The following is a 20,136-nucleotide window of genomic DNA, read 5'->3' as shown; positions in this document are numbered from 1 at the left end:
CAACAAAGGAAATTTCCACCTTTTAACACTCATTTTCAGTTACTTCTTTTCAGGACTTCCCCACGTCTCCCCTTATTGTATTCCAACTCCAGTTGTTTATTCAGGCAAGTTTTTCCCTTAATGTCCTAAACATAGTTTATTAAAATCACTTAACCTTAATTTAATTAAAATAATTTTTGTAGTAGTTTTTAGCTTTAGTTCGTTGTTATTCCTTAGCAATTCTTAAAATATATACCTTAGTCCTATATAAAGAGAAGAAACAGAAATGTAAAAATAAAATTTAAAAAGGTACCTTTCCTAAGGTTGCCACTATTTCCCCTCCACGGATTCCCCATTCTTATAATAATAAAAAACCTATAGTTACACTGCAAAGATGAAAAGCAAACCCCCTTTGGACTTCTAGATCCCACCCTTCTCTCCCCGGTTTCAATCCCTAACCAAAGTCCAATTAGTCCATCTTTCTAGCCTGGTGATCTTATGTCCGAGGCTCGCAAATCTCTCTCAGTCCCTTTCAGCCGGTTTCTTCGAAAGTCTCTCATGCTAAACACCCAGGATCGAAGAAGTATTTTCCCAATGCTGGCCATGGTTCTTCCAACAAGGCCTACTTGTTTGAAGGTGGTGCTCCAACTCTGTTTCTTAAGTCTGTATATCCCAAATAGTCCAACTTTCGCCTTGGTCAGTTTAAGATTCTTCTTGGTAGGTCTCCAGCTCTCTTTTTTCTTCTGTGACGTTTCAGCCATCCCTTCTTTCAGCTCCTCCTGTTTGGCAGATGTCTTTTCCTCCTCAATCTTTGGTTCTTTTTCTTGTCCAGCTGCCTGTGTTTTGATCATCGAGCCCCTTTCCAACTCAATGGGTATATTTTCAGTTAACTTCGGGTTTGAAGAGCTCGTAGACAAAACATGACCTTTTTCATTCATCTCACGCAACTTTCCCACGAGAAAGATCAGATTTTTCAGGCCGGCACGTATTTCCTGTATTCCCTGTTTTAGCTCCATTCTTGTAATGTCCAAGAATCCCCTCTAGAGGGATTCTGATTACTTAGTGTTCTTTTCCCTTCCAATCCAAAAGTCAAATTTATTTGTATCAATCTTTCTTAGCTTTCAATATTTTGTAGCAATATAACCGGTTAGAGTTTCAGCTTTCAGTTTTTCCAACTTTGACAGCTAGTTTGACAGCTGTCAAAAGTTCCTGTAGATCCTCAGCAGGCTCTTTACACGGGTTACTCCCGGGCTTGAGAAAAGTGGTACTTAATCCAAACAAAGTAAACTCTAGTCCTCCAGCACATTAACTTAGTCCTTTAAATCTGTGGAATTTATATCCTTATCCAATCACGACAATTCTTCCCGCAACCTTAGTTGACAGGTCCTTGCTTTGAACTGTTTACAATAGGGGGGAGACGGACTTCCTCTTTTTTTTTTTTTTTTTCAACTCCCCCGCTAGTGCCAAATCCAAATTTATAATCCAATTTTCAAATTACTCACGGGTTGTTGTTCTTGCTTTTAAGTCCAAATTTGATAGGAAGAAGTCAGCGCTGTCCGACAAATGGCATGCGGCTTCGCTCGGCAGGGGAAGCGAAGGACTCACAGCACCACGCCGCTCCCCGGCACCCGTTCCGTAGCCTTTAAAAAGGCTCCTTCACGAGTCGGGAGGGTGCTTACGGTGCCCGCCGAGTCACCATGTCCACGGGCTCCTATGCCCGTGGTTTTTAAGGGTCCCCGTGTCGCCGGCACGGCAAGACCCAACCCCCTGCTAAGCCGATTCCCTCCGGAGCTCGGAGGGAATCCGCCATTAGCCGGTCGCGCCAACCCGGAAGTCGAGATTTCCATTTTTACCTTCTCTTGCAGTTTTTCTTTCAAGCAGAGAAGAAACCCTCCAACACTCTATTCAACTTAGCAGTGTTCACAGTGGATTAAAACACAGTCATCTTGCTTCACATAAAATGGAGTCTCTCATTTGCTAGATACTTCCCATGTGACCAACTTTAGCCAATCACATGAAAACTACTAGAGAACTCTCTAGAATTCAGTTACCGACCAATCAAATTTAAACACATAATAATGCATACAATTATTTACAATTTCAGTGAAGTAAATTACTATACTTAGCAGTCTTCACATCCTGCTTGCAGACTTCCCAGCTCACTCTGATGGGCTACTGTTAATAACGGGAAGCTGAACTAGCAAGGCTTTTGATTTGATCCAACAGGGTTATTCTTACGTTTTCTTGGCCTGAAGGCACCATATTTTTTGCTCTATAGGACACACTTTTTCCCCTTCAAAAATGAAGGGGAAATGTGTGTGCGTCCTATGGAGCGAAGAGGCCATAGCCCCACGACCCTCTCCCGGCTGGAGAGGTGACGCGCGGCTATGGCAGCAGCCTCTCCGCTGCGCCTTTCCGCTGCTCCCTGACCTGCTCTTTGGGGCTGGTGGTGGGCTTCCCCCCACCAGCCCCAAAGAGCAGGTCGAGAGGATCCTGAAGCCTGGAGAGCAAGAGGGGTCGGTGTGCACTGACCCCTCTCGCTCTCCAGGCTTCCAAGGTAGCCGCCTGAATGCACCTTAAACGGCACCTTGTTTTAGAGCGGGAAAACAACAGGGGGAAAATTCTCCCTCTCTCTGTGCAGCGCTTCCTGCCCCTTCGCTGAAGGGAAACTGGGCAGAGAGGAGGAGAAATTTTTTTTCTTGTTCTCCCCCCTCTAAAACAAGGTGCGTCCTATTGTCCGGTGCATCCTATGGTGCGAAAAATACGGTAAGTTGTGTGGAAGACTTCACCTAATAAATTTCTACATGCCTGGATATTGTTAATGAAGCGGGGCCAAATTAAAAAATCAAATTCCAGTTATCCTATCCAAGACCTGCTATCTGTCAGCTGAGTGCAAAGAGCTCTAAAATACAAGAGTCTTATTTGGCAACTGAGCTTAATTCAGTTAAGTGATGATTTCACCTTGCACGGTTTAAGGTTTTAACTATGATTGATATAGAACCTTCTAAAACATAAGTAATTATGGATGCCTGGCAGAAGGGGGGGGCATTTGAACTTCTTCACTTGCTTTGTGAAAGGCAGCTATAAATCCTTCAGTATTTAATTGCTGCAGTTTATATGCCAGCACCTTTTCTGCCCCTGTCTTCTCTGTCACGTCTTCCTTTACTTTTTACTCTGCCAAAGATTTACTTTTCCCAATAATTAAATTAAATTAGATAAATTAAAGCCTAACTGAAGCTAATTTTGCATAATATCCCAAACCATTTGTGTAAGACTTCTAAAAAAGAAATCTTCCAGCTATTTCTCTAGGCAGTAGGTTAGCTAATTATCTACCTCTCCAAGCAGCCTTTGAGCTATCACGGATCATATGCTTAGAAGGGGAGAAAATTCATTCGATTGCAAAATGAATGTCCATTACCATCCTGATGTATCATAAACATTCTGCTTTCCTCCCACCGGGAATAAACAATTCTTCCTCTCTGGGAAATGTTTGATCACATAACATAATAAGCAGATTACATATTATCATTATCCTCTGAATATCATCAAGTCGGCAATTTATTCCTGAAACTTGTGGGAGATGCAAATTTGGCTGAAGTTTAGAACTCCAAAACTTTGAAGGTGAACCTCGACTGCTCATGGCCACCAAATATTTGCTGCTATTTCAGAGTGTGTCTGTCCATCCAGCACATTAATTCACCACACCAGAGGCAGATTTAGAGGAGCCTGACCGATTTGTTTACATTGGATGCAGAGTCTTGGGGCCACCGCTGAGGGCACTATGGTTTAGAATGGAGCAAGACAGGAGGAGGAGTGCTTAATTTTGGCATCGCACAGGATGCTGCCGAAATTTGAGACCCCAAGATCCGCCAATAACCAAATCATATTTCCAAGTTTTATACTTTTCATTGAGTTCCTCAGAAGTGAACTGTACAATCCTATGCCTGGGAATTCAGAGGGCTTGCTCTCAGTCCTCAATCCACCATATGGCAGCTCCATATTGCACAAATCATCCCAAACTGGGGAGGGAGAGGGGGATGAAAATGGAAAGCACATGATGGGAGGAGCAATTGTCTTCTTATCTCATTCCCACCCCCCAAAGTCTATGAACTGATAATTACTTCCACCAGGTGGAATTACTTCCTGCTCTGTAGAATGTTTGTGGGCAACTCCATGGAACTGGGGAGGGGGCTTAGCTCTAATAAAGGTGTGCTCCTCACTCAGACCCTGTCTGTGACCTCATTTTCAAGAATCTATGGGCAGCTCTTTCAGTGGAGGGCCACCACAGGAACACAAAGTCACAGGAGTGTGCTGGTCAGTAATTAATGCTTTATGGGCAAAAACACAATCTCTACAGACTTGGTTGAGTGTCTGACCTAATGAGCAGACCAGTTCATTCCTGGTGGTCTTCCTCCATGAAAATCAGTTGCCGAGACTGACAGTCCCTGCCTCCTCACAGCTGTGCCCTCCTTTCCAGGGCTTTCCCCAAGCAATCAGAGACTACGCCTGCATGCAGCCCACCTATCCACCACTCTTTTCATGCCTCTTCTGGTACTGGGAGACCAGGGGGAGGGGAGCTTGTTGCAGGAGGGGAAGACACCTGTGATTCTTCACCAGCCTGAATCAACTCTGCCTCTTGGCCTCCCTACGTCCTTACCAATGTATGGTGAATGTGGCCTATAAGGGTATACTAAGAAAGCAGAGACATCACCTTGCCAACAAAGGTCCGTATAGTCCGTATAGTTAAAGCTATGGTTTTCCCAGTAGTGATGTATGGAAGTGAGAGCTGGACCATAAAGAAGGCTGATCACCGAAGAATTAATGCTTTTGAATTATGGTGCTGGAGGAGACTCTTGAGAGTCCCATGGACTGCAAGAAGATCAAACCGATCCATTCTGAAGGAAATCAGCCCTGAGTGCTCACTGGAAGGACAGATCCTGAAGCTGAGGCTCCAATACTTTGGCCACCTCATGAGAAGAGAAGACTCCCTGGAAAAGACCCTGATGTTGGGAAAGATGGAGGGCACAAGGAGAAGGGGGTGACAGAGGACGAGATGGTTGGATAGTGTTCTCGAAGCTACCAGCATGAGTTTGACCAAACTGTGGGAGGCAGTTCAAGACAGAAGTGCCTGGCGTGCTCTGGTCCATGGGGTCACGAAGAGTCGGACACAACTAAACGACTAAACAACAACAAAGAAAGGATTGGCTACAGCTCTGTCAAGTGTCTGCTCAGTGGCCAACTCGGATTTGTCACCATATAATTTGTAAAAGTGCCCTGGGTAGAACTCATTTGTAATGGAAGATAGCAGAAGGGTTGGACCAGTCATTTATACTATCATAAAGTCCCATTGCCAGTTTATCTTTCTCTTCTAGCAGGGCTTTAAAAGTTAAACTGTCCATAAGGTATTTTTGCCACATTAATTTCCCTTGAGGATGTCTTACAGTGTCTCCAAGTAAATCACAGCCATGACTGACTATATCTGTGGGTGCATCATCGGTCCAGATGAATTAGACAAACCACCAAAGATGAACTCCAAGAATGCAGCTAACATGTCATGTTACCCTCTCCAAAGCTGATGTTCAGAACAATTAATCATGTCCAAAGTACAGACCATATCAAGGTAATTACTTTTAAATCCAGCCCAATAATCATGTTTTTAATACCAAAAACATACAAGTTGAGCTTGGGATGTGTGTGTATGTTTCAATTCTGATGGACGCAGCATCATAAAAAAGCAACAATGTGTCCCTGATGGTAAGGGATGAACTTCTTTGTTCATTAATGAATGATATTTTCCCTGTCTTAGGGTTTATTTTTCATTTCAGCAACACGGAGAATTATCTGCACTGTATATGGACTCATATCAACCTGTTTAACTGAGATAAAAGACACTTATCATCTTCCATTTTTTATATAAAAAAGACAACCCTCATTTCAATTTTTATTTTTATTTTTATTTTTATACTGTCGCTGCTCCATTACTTGAATAGAGGGTATGTCTTTTCCAGATAGCTCTCAAATACTTCCTAATTTCACTTGGCCTGGGGAGTTTTTTCAGTAAAAAATACAAAAAACCCCAATTAATTCCATTTTGAAGTCTCAGAGGCAATGCTTGACAACATTCCATTTCTTTCCATGAGAGCTAATAAACTTAAAAAAAAAAAAATACATCTGTAAAATGAAATAATTCAAGCTTCAGGATCAAAGAAAAATAGCATGGGGGAGGGAATCATCAGTAAAACAATGAAATCCAAAGGAAAAACTCTAAGACAAAGGATGGAAGCGGGAGGGAGTTTAGGAGGATGCAAGTACCATTATACACCTGTGTCTTGACACAGGCATAATGAAAACAATATGCTGAATTAGAGCTTTGAGTGACAGAAGAAAATTGGAATGTGAGAGTGAATGGAAGACCTCGGAGTATAGAAAATTTTTAGAATACTGGATTGGAACAAGGAAATTGTCAGGCAGAAAACTATTTAGAAAACGTATAATAAAGATAGCAATTAAACCAATCATACTCATAAAACATCTTGTTTTGGGGAGGAATTACAATTCATTTTCATTCCACTAAATTTCTCCTTCATTTGCAATGCATATGTCGTCCATGTCACACTCATTTATAAAATATATTTTTAAAGAAATATATATATATATCTTCTCTGAAGAGAGTATGTTTAAATCATAGATCAAGATGCAAAGTTTTTAAAAACAACAACAACAAAAAACCAAAATTGCCTTGATTATTTCTCCTCAAAATCTGCCCCCTGCAGATTCTGAGACTTAATGCACAAACATATGAATATCTACTTAAAAGTAATGCTCTGGGAGGAAGACCTTTCATTGCCTACAGACAGCCACCCAATCTTAAACAACTCCTAACCCACAATAATACTACAACCAGACTTAACACGGATACTGGCACCAGAGCCTGCAATAAACCCAGATGCCAACTTTGCTGCCACATACACCCGGACAACACCATTACTGGCCCCAACAACATCACACATACCATCTCGGGACTATTCAATTGCTCATCATCTAACATTGTGTATGGCATCAAATGCCAACAGTGTCCTTCAGCTCTCTATATTGGACAAACAGGCCAAACCTTACGCCAAAGAATAAATGGACATAAATCTGACATCAAGAATCACAAAACAGAGAAACCAGTAGGAGAACACTTTAATCTCCCAGGACATTCTATACAAGATCTCAAAGTAGCTGTTTTACTACAAAGGAATTTCAGAAATAGACTGGAAAGAGAAGCTGCTGAATTGCAACTCATTACCAAACTTAAAACCATGGAGAAACCTGGTTTGAACAAAGACATTGGATTCTTATCCCATTATACATGACTAAGCCATTTCTCACCTTCTCACCCCTTGCCTTTTCCTGTAAGACCCATTACAGTCGTTAAGAGTCGTCAGCAGGCTCATCCCAGCTATCTGCCAATCTCCCATTCCCACCACCCTTCTGAGTAATACCCCTCCCCACCTTCTCACTATATAGAAGGATCTGGCAACTTCTGTTTCAGTGTATCTGAAGAAGTGTGCTTGCACACGAAAGCTCATACCAAGAACTAACTTAGTTGGTCTTAAAGGTGCTACTGGAAGGATTTTTTTTATTTTGACTATGGCAGACCAACACGGCTACCTATCTGTTACTTAAAAGTAAGTTCCATTTAAGATTGTAACCTAAACATCAGCAACATGTGACATTTGCCAACTGGGTTAGACACCTGTCAGTACCTGAGAGGCCACAGCACTTGTTATCTAAAGCCCTGTGTTGGGGGCAGCGGGTACTGAAATTTGAACACTTTTGACATTTGATGGATACTAGTATATTAGTTGAAAACAGTTTATTGAACACATATATGCCAGATCTTTCTTTGAGAGACCTTAGGTTGTCTACATGGCTCTTCTCCCATGCTCACCCTCCATTTTAACCTCCTAATAACTCAGGTGAGTTTCATGCCCGAGTGGGGAACTGAACTCCTCTCTCTCCAACACTTTAAAGAAGGGCCCTAATGGATCATACCAAAAGCCTACAAACTTCAGCATCCTGTTCCCACAGTGGCCATTAGATTGGAGAAGATGCTAGAATTCTCCCTGATTTTCTCCTTGCTAATTTTTCATGTACAGGAAAGATAGGGAAGGATTCTCTCTCTCTCTCTCTCTCTCTCTCTCTCTCTCTCACACACACACACACACACACTTGGAATCTATAGTACAGTACCAGTAGATCTCTATTTTGTGGTCAGCACATAAGATAAAGTTCTGACGTGTTTTCTTTGTTCCCCTGGAGAGCCAAGGCCATCCCTTGCTGTGACTGATAGAGGAGAGAACTGTTTATGCAGTTGTGTCCTTATTATGGTTTTGCTCAACAGTTCAAGTTTTACGCATTTAAAAGTGCTCTCTTTTGAAAGAACAAAAGGGGGGGTTGAGTCAGTTTTTAAACTTACTACACAGAAACCCTTTCCTTCACTTCAGCATCCTGTTCCCACAGTGGCCATTAGATTGGAGAAGATGCTAGAATTCTCCTCCCTGGTTTTCTCCTTGCTAATTTTTCATGCACAGGAAAGATAGGGAAGCACTCTCTCTCTCTCTCTCTCTCACACACACACACACACACACACACACACTCATATGCACACACACTTGGAATCTATAGTACAGTACCAGTAGATCTCCACTTCATAATTTTGACAGCATAGTTCCTTCAGTGACAATCCTGCTTAATTCTCTAACCCAGTGCTGGCCTGATCAACCCTTGGTCTCCATAGTGGTGCTGATAGAGGATTTTAGTGTCTGCATTTGATGGCCTCAATTGCAGCCACAGCCTTTTAATGGGAATGTGTCTTTCTTCACTTCACTTCAAAATGTAAGAAGATGGTCCTGCTGTGGTTGTAGGTCTTTCTGCTCATTCTGCTGAATGAGGCCTTGGACCTCTGTCTTGAAGTCCTGCCTTGAGTGCACACCGATGGGTTTCTACAACATCATCAAAGGCTAGCCAAACCTTCATGGCAACATCTGTTTCCATGACCCAAAGCAATCCACATTCCATGGGCGTCCATACTAACAGGACATATTTCTTACACCATTGACTGCATGGCCGTCCTTTATACAAACGTGAGCATTGGGTTTTGTTTTGTTTTTTCAAAGCCTCACTTCTGCCTGCTGTTATCCCTCAACCTTTCAATGATGAGCTCTTCTGAAGCAGAGGCTTTGCTAAGAAGCGCTCTTGAGTGCTGCATAAACAAAACAATTGAAAGAAGCATAGGGCCTTTCAGGGCAACAAATGAAAGAAGACAAGCTGCTTTGCAGATTTGCCCTGCTTTCTTTGGGTTACAATTATTATCCTTTCTGCAATGAATACTGTTATTTTGTGCATGTTAAAATTTGTATCATGACAAACATGATTCCAAAGAGCCCTCTGGGCAACTAACAGCATACTATTAGAATCCTACAGAAACAATATTGAAACCATGCCCACTTAAAATACAAAAATATGCATTTTTTCATGTAATTATAAAGTAGCAGCTGCAGAGCCAAGTAGTTTTCTTTTGCCCCCAAAAAACACTTCTGGCTGATTCAAGAAAAAAATGGAAATTAAGGAAATCAGCCCTGAGTGCTCACTGGAAGGACAGATCCTGAAGCTGAGGCTCCAATACTTTGGCCACCTCATGAGAAGAGAAGACTCCCTGGAAAAGACCCTGATGTTGGGAAAGATGGAGGGCACAAGGAGAAGGGGACGACAGAGGATGAGATGGTTGGACAGTGTTCTCGAAGCTACCAGCATGAGTTTGACCAAACTGCGGGAGGCAGTGGAAGACAGGAGTGCCTGGCGTGCTCTGGTCCATGGGGTCACAAAGAGTCGGACATGACTAAACAACAACAATGTCATCTTGTTAATCAACAAAGTCTCACACTCCATCCCGACCCCAAATGTCCTGTTGGGCTTCCTTAGGTAGGGATTTCTACCATGAGAAAGTCAACACAAAAAGGCCATGCTTTATATCATCGTCAGTCTTGCTTCTTATAAAATATGAGAGGCACAATTCTCAGATTACTTCAGGTAGGAAGCAGGTACGAAATCTCTGCACCTCCAAACTTTGTTGGATTCCTACTGCCATCAGTACCAGACAACATGAGGAGTGATTATGGACAATGAGAGCTGTGGCCCAAAATCCGGAGGGTCACCGGTTCCCTACGCTTAGCATACAGGAAGGCTTATATAGGAGAAACCATTTTCTAAGATAAATTGGAGGAAAGTAGGGCTTAAAATGTTGAAACCAACGCTTAGAAACAAGCTGGGGGGTGACCCATAAGCTACTTACCAGCTGATTTCTTTGGAAATAAATAAGGTAAGGCACAATTGTGCCAGCTTATGATTTATGAATCAGAGTCTTAGCTCTCCTTAAGTTATTGGAAAACTGAAATGCATTACATAGAAACCAATATTATCATGCATTTTTGTTGTCTTTTATTTTTAAAGAAGTTTGTGCTTTTTAACTTTGGGAGGTGGTATAGAGGAGATGAAGACATTTCTTATATCATCTTCTGTGTGAATCAATACCATTAGTTGGAGCTAAAGAAATCTAACAGGCACTGTGGAAAGACCAGCTGCGTTTATAAATCAATATGTTACCTCTGACATTTGCAAACATCAAAGAACTATTTTAAAACTCTTTTAATATCATAGTGTGAGGATGGTCTGTCCTCTGTAAGGTCTCCTTACCCCTCCTGAGAACATGTACAGTTTAACAGAGTATTTTGGTTATCATTCAAGAAATAAAGGGAGAAATTAAGACTGTCCCTTTTAATTTCTTAGCACATATACTTTTGCTATTGAAACTATTGACCTACCTCTCTCTAGTGCCAGTTCTTTCTTTCCTACAGTGATGCAAAATGCTTCTGTTTTACATGAGCAAAGACGATTTAGTATAGCAAATGCTTGCAAGACACATACAGTGGTACCTCTGGTTACAAACACCTAGGGTTACAAACACCTTGGGTTACAGACTCCGCTAACCTGGAAGTAGTACCTCGGGTTAAGAACTTTACCTCAGGATGAGAACAGAAATTGTGTGCTGGTGGCGCAGCAGCAGTGGAAGGCCCAATTAGCTAAAGTGGTACCTCAGGTTAAGAACGGTTTCAGGTTAAGAACAGACCTCCGGAACGAATTAAGTTCTTAACCCGAGATACCACTGTATAGGTTTAGCATAATACTGGAGAAAGGACAGATTAGGTGCATATATTTCAGCACCATAGCAGTGGACAGCTCAACTGCAGAGAAAAGATGGGGTGGGAAGGCACTTATTTTGCCAGAAAACTGGAAAACTATCTAATGGGAATGGAGAATAAAGTATTCTTTCTCCCCACTTGTAAAAATCTGGGATGGTGATAATAATAATAATTGTAATATAATAATAAATTCATCGATTCCAGAATCATCAATAGGTTTTAAAGCCCCACTGTTGTGGTGTTTTTTTAAGTGACGCTTGAAAGACATGTGGTGGTCTAGGTTGTGTTTATCATTTCACCTATGTACTGGATAAGTATTATTTCAATGTGTTGTCGTTTCACCTGGATATGATATCCCATTTTTTGGCGCTCAGTGATATGAATTGTATTGTAGGACCTGCAGGTGATGTTCTGTTTTGATGTGGATTGTTTGCTTGTCCTGATAAATGTTGGTTGTTTAAAAGTTGTTTTTATATGTGCAATTGTTCTAACTATGTATGTATATATGTAAGTGTGTGTGTGTGTGTGTGTGTGTGTGTGTGTGTGTAGCCTCATTGGAAGTGATTCATAAACAAAATAAATATGACTAATAATGAATGTACAATAAGTATAATAATAATAAGCATCACTCATAATCCTTTACCTTAGGAAGTGGGGCATAAAAGCTTCATTGGTCTCCATACTTTATCTCCTTTCTACATGGTTTCTAATACATTCTTCTCAAGGCCATTCCTCTACAGAGCATCCTGCCTCCCACCACCAAGAAAAGAACTTGAAACAAGGCGCTTTCACATCAAATGCTTCATGAAGTGCCACACAGTCCCAGTGGGTGAAGCATGGGGAGAGAAAAAAACCCACTTTATCTGCTGCGCAAAAAAAGAACCTCTGTTATGAAGTTGAGTAATACAAGCAGTGGTGGTGCGTGTTGAATGGGAGCATGATTGGAAAGGTTCTATGAAGAAAGGCAGGTTGATTTGATCCTTGTTCTCCAGGCATTGGATTTCCCCTCAACACAATGTGCACTCTGGGTAACTGACAGAATCAGACTGCCAGCTTCAAGGAGTTCAATAAATTTCAAGTTGCTTTGGTGTCAAAGGGTTGAATCCAGACGAGCTATGCTGGTGCAAAATTGGGATGCTCAAAGTATATTTGGGGCCTCTGGAAATGTCTAAATTGATTTCATAAAAAAGAAGAGGGGATGACCCCTTCTGAAAATGGGATACTCAGGGAATTCCATTAGGCACCACATGCTGAAAAGCACTTGCACTGTTCATTATGTCAACAATCTCTTTTTTGAGTGCTAATTACTTTAGGCTCTATGTTTAGGGATATTATTCTTTGCATACTGGCATCGTCAGACATCGATAATCTTCTGGACATAATTTTTTGTTATTTGTTCTGGAGGAGAAGAAGAGGAGGAAGAGGAGGGAAGAAGACAATGAGAACCAGAAATAAATATCAGACAGGAATCTGCTGCTTTCTGACACTCTTTCTTTGCATATGAATAGGGCCTTTTAAGATGGGCTTAATTTGAAGCAGACGGAACACGGGTGGCGCTTTGGGTTAAACCACAGAGCCTAGGACTTGCAGATCAGAAGGTCGGTGGTTCGAATCCCCGCGACGGGGTGAGCTCCCGTTGCTTGGTCCCTGCTCCTGCCAACCTAGCAGTTCGAAAGCACATCAAAGTGCAAGTAGGTAAATAGGTACTGCTCTGGCGGGAAGGTAAACGGCATTTCCGTGCGCTGCTCTGGTTCACCAGAAGTGGCTTAGTCATGGCCGGCTCCCTCGGCCAATAAAGCAAGATGAGCGCCGCAACCCCAGAGTCGGTCACGACTGGACCTAATGGTCAGGGGTCCCTTTACCTTTAATTTGAAGCAGGGGTCAATCCTCCATTTCAGTGCCAGGCTCAGGCTTAGAGCATTGTGGGAAGCAATCATAAAATCCCCCACAAGCATGTGCTGAATGACATTATTACTTCACCGAATAACTACATTTTACACCTTCCTTTGCATCTGGGGTTGAATGGTGGGATTTTAGGACAGGTTTCTGCCTTCCAGATAGGACTGGACCCCAGTGTATGTCATGGATTCCGTTGTAGAAAATGCAGCTGCTTTCTGATTGTGGAAGTGTTTGTCATCTTGGATCAACGCCAACATCTGATGGACTTATCAGATCAAGAAAGAGTTTTCTGTAAGCTGATATTGACTGGCTACCCTTTGAGATGTTGCCGCACAACTTGGCTTTTGTGTCCTTGGTGTGTTACCTACTACACTCCAATCCTTAATAGAGTTACTTTGAAATGAATTCTATTAATTTCAGTGGAAAGTACTTCAGAATATTTCACCCAGTTATATTCTGTTGTATTGAGGCTGCAAGTTTCCATTTTATGCTAATGGCTGGCTAATTTCATAAATATATTGTTACTATTACCGCTACTCTCTTATTTACTTTATTGTCCCTGGTAAATCTAGCATTGGAACATGATGTTTCTCTTTTATGCATAACTGGGGGAGGGGCGGGCAGGGAATGAGCTTCTGGAGAATGAAAAGAAATCCAAAATGAACATTGAAAACACCTTTAGGTGTTTTTACTACACACATTTAATTTAGTAGTATCCCCACTTAATACAATGGGACTATTTTCAGAGTAAGCATGCATAGAATTGCATTGTACCTGTGACAGTGTCTCGGCAATTTCCTCTGCTTCAGCCCAGTGGAGATTAACAATACTTTTTTCACCATCTCCTTAGTGCCACCAGGCCCGATCAATGCCCCTCCATCTTATTAAACTGACATTTATAATTATACATCCAAGTTATTTGCAAATATGCCCATTCCCTGATTACACAGTTTGCATGCAATGTTCTCACACAGAGTCACACAAAATATCATGCAGACCATAACATAATGCTTGGCGGTGATGCAAACAAGCTGTTGGAACTGCTGCTTTGGGCTTAGAGCTGCCACAAAGTGTGGGCTGGTCCAAAGTAGCGCTCCCTGTGGTTCTTCGCAGCCCTGCAGCGGTAACAGAAACAGCCCAGTGCCAGAACCTCATTGCTAATGTGATTGCCATCTGTCTGAACAATAGGCAATCTCCAATAACTGAAAAACAGGCACAACAGTGTATTTTACACTAAGTATCCTGGAAATGGCTGTCCTAGTTTCCTCCAACAAACAGTTGCTTCATTCTAAGGAAAGAATCACAATCACACAACTATTTCCACCTGCCCAAGAAGGCTTTGGGGTCACATTTTCTTTTTTAAAAATGTCTTTCTGGCATCTGCAGGGGTTCATGTCATCTGTGGAACGGGTCTGCCAAGGTGCCCTATTGACCTCCAAAATATGGATAATGTGAATGTTTTGATTGTGGGCCTTCCTGAATTCAGACGTTTTCAGAAATGAGACCAAACTGTCAAATCATTTTTCAACCATGAAAATGCTACTTGCAAGTTTAAGGGTAGCAAGAAGACAGTTGGTAAACTTCCTGTTTTTTTCCAGTGTAAAATTAATGTATAATTTTAAAATAGTATGTGGGTTAATACTGTTTATAGATGACAATTATTATCCAGGATATTGAAAACCCTTCCATTGTTTTAAATGTTCTTAATATTGTTTGTGATGCTGTAACCTGTCCTGGGACCTTATGGTGAAGTATGGGTAATATATAAACAATATATATGTAGTTCTCCCTTTTCGGGTTCACAATCAAAACACACCTATGTAACTTTCGTAGCAGTGTTGCACTTTTGGAATTAGAATTTTAATTTGCTCTAATTCTGCTTTGTGAAGTTCAGAATTTAATCCCACTGGGAGTTGTTTTTTGTGCTTCTTTATACAGTCATACCTTGAGTTGCGTTTGTTTCACTTTGCGTTTTTTCTGGTTACGAACGCTGCAAACCCGGAAATGTTTACTTCTGGGTTTGCCGCTTTGTGCATGCGCAGGAGCGATCTGCAAGCTTTGCACATGGGCAGGAGCACTCTATTGCATCAAGCGCACGTGCAGAAGCGGCGCTCTACTTACAGACTTTTCAGGGTGCGAACAGCACCCCAGAACAGATTGCGTCCATAAGTAGAGGTACCACTGTATTGGTCACTATTGGCATTGACTGTATAGGTAAAGGAAAGAGTAAAGGTAGAGAACTTTGTTGAACATCTTGTGGAACCATTTGGATGTTGAACAATGTCTTCTCAAGCCCAATTTCCCAAGGGCCTCCCTTGAGGTATAGCCACCTCCCCAGCCCATAGGGTAAATGCCCCAGGAGATGAGAGCTCAACCAAATCTCTCACCACATCATGAAAGTATTGGCTCAGAGCAGCTGAGATTAATCCAGGTGGGTGGTCATCAGATCGGAGCTGGGCTTCAGTGGGTGGGGGTGGCAGATTGTTGACCTCCGTTTCCTCTGCAATATATTATAAAGTAGAAGTCCATACTGTCAATTTTCAGTTTAATTTTTTTCTATTGTAGATCAGTGGTAGCCCTTAGTTTATGCATTATCTTGTGCTGTCTCATAATTCTAGGTCTGCATGAAAAGAGCTTCTACAGAAGGTGATGGTGTCAACAACAGCGCTCCATTTTATGTGTGTGCAGCCATCCAAAAGGATACTACCCAGAATGGAAGCTGCACATCAGAATAGCAACAAAGCTCTGTGATGAACTGAGGTCAGTTTTAGTGTCAGTGTATTGCAGACCTATACAAAGAGCCAAGAAGCCCAGAAGCAACACACTCTGCCTTTGAATTTCTCACCAGTTAAAAGTGCAGGGGAAAACTTCAGGAAAAAATCTAAGTTTAACCAAACAGAAACTACTCAAATAATGTCTAGCAAACAACTAATCAGATCTTCTTATAGCGAGGGGCAATTCTGTCATTTTGAGGTCTAGACACTATTCAAGGGGAAGGCGTACAAATCCAATTGAAGTAAAATGTTGAGCCATATACAATAACCCTGGTAGTTCCCCATTCATTTTCTCCTCAAATAAAATGAGAGTTTGTAAGAATAGAACGTTGGGGATTATAACCATAGCAACATCACTAATAAGGGTGGTGTTCCTTTGATTATAATATATAGTGTTCCATTCTGAACTGAATGTTGTACTCACATATTAACAGTCATTAATGAAGCATTATGTGAATTTGAAAACACTGAATGGAGATTAATACATTTTACCAAACTTGGATGATATTCTATTCAAGCTGATCCTATATTCTGTTACTTTAGATGTTTTGAAATTTCTACAGGATATGGAAACTTCTAAATGAACTCACTACCATTTCTCATGCCAAAGGGAAACTATTGATAACTTACCTATTGGAATTGTGTTAGCTCCAGACAACTTCCAAGGGAGATTGGAAAGATACCACTGCTTCTCTGTGGGCTATGAACAGCATAGCAATTCCAGAATGATTTGCCAAGAACTGTTTGAAGGATATTTATCCACAGGATGTTTCAGATAGTAAAATGAGCCCTGTATTAATAGTTAAACCACTAAAGCCTAATCCATGCCTCTTTTCAGAAGTAAGTTCCACTAATTTGAATGGGACTTACTCCCAGCTAGGTGTGAAGGCTTAATATAGATTATTAAGAAGATGCCTGTGAAAGCCTACATCGACATCCCCAGGTAGGAGACCCAGACTCTGAGCTTTCATTTTTAAAAAGAAATCTCCAACTATCTCTGCCTTATGGAGAACCAAGCACAGATCTGTTTTCAACACTCCTTCTGCACGTGCACAGGTTGTGGAGGCACAAACATTTGCAGGAAGCCTTTCTGAAACTTTGTAATACCTTCCATTGGTAAGATAAGATCTCACATTCCATTCTAAGGTTAATAACCATTTATATTGTCACTTTGCCACTCAGCTGAGTCAGGAGACAATTCCCCCCGCCCCAACCTCAGCAGACAGAAACTACTCATCTAACTTCTGCCGGAAAATAGACACTGAGTACTGATTACAGTAGTGTCAGATGTGTGAACCTGCCTGGAAGGCCCAGGTCAATAATGATCTCTCAGGTTTTTCTCCCTTAGTGCTTCAGAAACCCCTGACAGCAGACTCTTCTGTTCTATGACCTGCTGGGTGCTAATAGTGCCATTTTGAAAGCATGTGGCTAATGCAATAGAAAACCTGAGGAGGGAATGAGTTTTCGGCAGTCTCCTTCGGTTGTATTTTTGTTTAGCTGTGGGATTTGTTTGTGTTTTCTATTTTTTTGCGCCTTTGAGCTTTAGTTCTCATTTTGCTGCAGTTTGTCCTTCGCTTGCATTTGGTCTTTGATCTTGCCACAGTCTTGCACTTTCCAGCACGACTGCTGTTTTGCTCTAACAACCCATTCCATTTTGTGCAATGTTTGTTTACCTTTATCCCTAAAGGCACTGACTTGGGAAACTTGGCAAAGAATTTTTTTAAAAAAAGAAGTTTTGTGGCACTGTAGACATCAGTCTTTCCAGAAAATGATGGGGATCTCTTCCCCCTAATCCACTACGCTTCTGGGATGAGGTTACTGCACTCCCCACCAGAGGCATTTTCATTTACTGCACGTGTTCTGTGGTTTAGTCCTGACAATGAACGCAAATAGTGTGGTTAAACCCTGGTGAGCCTTGGCACAAATGAAATCCTCACTGGGGGCACTGTCCCACTAACCTCAGCCACTGAAACCATCACCTGTCTGCATTCTTACTTACATTCAGTCCAGGGGATGGTTGTGTTGGCTCCTTCAACTTAGTCTCAGTGCTGCTTTTATAGAACTCATCAAGGAGGATTGGGAGGGGGGATAGAATTAGTTGGCTCCACCTGTCATAGGCTCTATAGTTGGTCATCTGACCTTCTACCCTACCACCTGCTCTGGGCTCCAGCCAGCTGTTGGATGAAGCCAGGCTCTTTCTCATCTCTGTTCAGTTGATGAAGATGGTGGAATATTGGTGTCATATAATCCGAAGGCTTCAGCTGAGTACACTGCTGACGTCAATCAATGTAGCTTTGCAGCATTAAGATCCAGTGAAAAGAATATTACTTTTAGGTTATAGTTAAGTTGCTGCATCATCGTTTCAAGGACACATTGAACGAGCTAGGCTGAAAGACAAGCAAAAAACAAACAATCCACACCACTCTGGTTTATTTGATTTTTTTAGCCTTGGTTCCCTCCCCGCTTCAGTCCTCCAGAGAGATTTGTAACAAATAAATCATTGCTAGTGAAGTGCAGATGTGTTTCAGATTTCCCACCCCCCTTCTTCTGGCAAGGTGGTCAGCAAGACTGTCCCTACCAGCAGGCAGAGTCTGGAGATTGCTTCAGGTGGCAAGTGCTTGGGGGCAGTAGGAAACCCCCAACCCAAGCTGTCCCTCCTAAGCTGCTCCTGGGCATTACTTTCTGCTCAAACTGTGTATGTCACACAGCCAGTACTGCACCTCCTAAACTAGGCTGCTGCCATCAAGTTTGCTGAAAGATGCTATTCCATCACCAGTGCAGATGTAAGAGTCAACTGCAAGTCCAGAGGACTTCTATATGTAGAACGCGGGGTGCCATCTTGACCTTCTCCTCATACAAAATGTGTTGGGCTGGTCCTGGTGAGCAGATCAGGCCTGGATCATCAATTGCTCACATGGTCAAGGACCTGATTTGGAATTTCCATTGTTCTATTGAAGAATCCGTACAGGAATTAATACCAACCTTCCTCTTTTCTTTTTCAAAGAGGATGCAAAAGAACGTGCTTTATTCTGATACTCAAAACTTATGATCCGCCAAGCTGAACATATCAGCCACGGGTTCAACTGATGTCACATCTAGTCTGGGAAAGATATCCACCATCAGACTGGGAAGAGGTGCTGTAGGTTAGTGTGTTCGGTTCCCAATCTCTCTTCTTTTTTTTTAACCTATGAACCACTTAAAAATTGCTGAGAGTCGTGGTGGCCCACTGAATGATTTCCATGTTTAGATGTCGACCGGAAGCTGTATGCCGGCTCCCTCGGCCAGTAAAGCGAGATGAGCACCGCAACCCCACAGTCGTCCGCAACTGGACCTAACGGTTGGGGATCCCTTTACTTTTTTAATACCCTTTTAAAAACCAACCCTGATTTGGTCACCCTGAGTCACTCTATCTTGCATGCAGTCGTTCTTAGTGTGTTCACTTCTTTATCACTGCTTTCTTCATTCTTGGCATTGACTCTCCATTCTGCTAAAGTGCTTTGTCAATGCCTTTTTCTTGCTCAGGACCTTGCTACCAGCTGCCACCTTATTTTTTTGACAGAGCCTCCTCCTCTCCTTTTATTTGTTGCACTCACTTTCCAGGCAACAGTGGAACAGTCACCACTCATAGATATGTCACTACATGGAGTTGCCTGAATGAAGCTCACCAACACCTGGTGGTCCATGGACCATACTTTTGGAACCACAGGCCTGGACACCTCCAGGCCTTCTGTTCTGACTCCTTCCCAGGCCAGAAACCTTTTCTCCAGGCCACTCCCATTGCTGGACTCCCTCTGTGCCTTCCTCAAGTGCCTTGAACTGTGAGAATACTGCTTGCTTGCTTGCTTGCTTGCTTGCCTGCCTGCCTGCCTGCCTGCCTGCCTGCCTGCCTGCCTGAATGGGAGATGGAGATATGCATGTGTAGGAACCTCTGGTTTTAGTGTGGCTGGAATGTAGCCTTTCCCATCTATTGTCCATCTACTTATTGCCTATGGATCCGCCATCATTATGCACTTCCCATCAGGTTGTTCATGAGGTAATGTGGCTGTCAGTCTAAAATAGTAGTAGTCTTAGAAAATGTATGTACAGTACACTTTGGTGATTTTTAAATGCTTTTCTGTCATGTTTAGAAACTTAAATTATTGTTCCTTCAATTTTTGAAATGCTCTTTACAGTATGTGTGACTTTAAAGAGCACTTAATAAACTCTTTTTGTACCAAATTTGGCTTTGTTTGGACTTT

The sequence above is a fragment of the Podarcis pityusensis genome (genome assembly GCF_964106645.2).
Source record: "Podarcis pityusensis genome assembly, chromosome: 12".
Lineage (NCBI taxonomy): Eukaryota > Metazoa > Chordata > Lepidosauria > Squamata > Lacertidae > Podarcis > Podarcis pityusensis.
Note: the sequence above shows the minus strand (reverse complement) of the source record.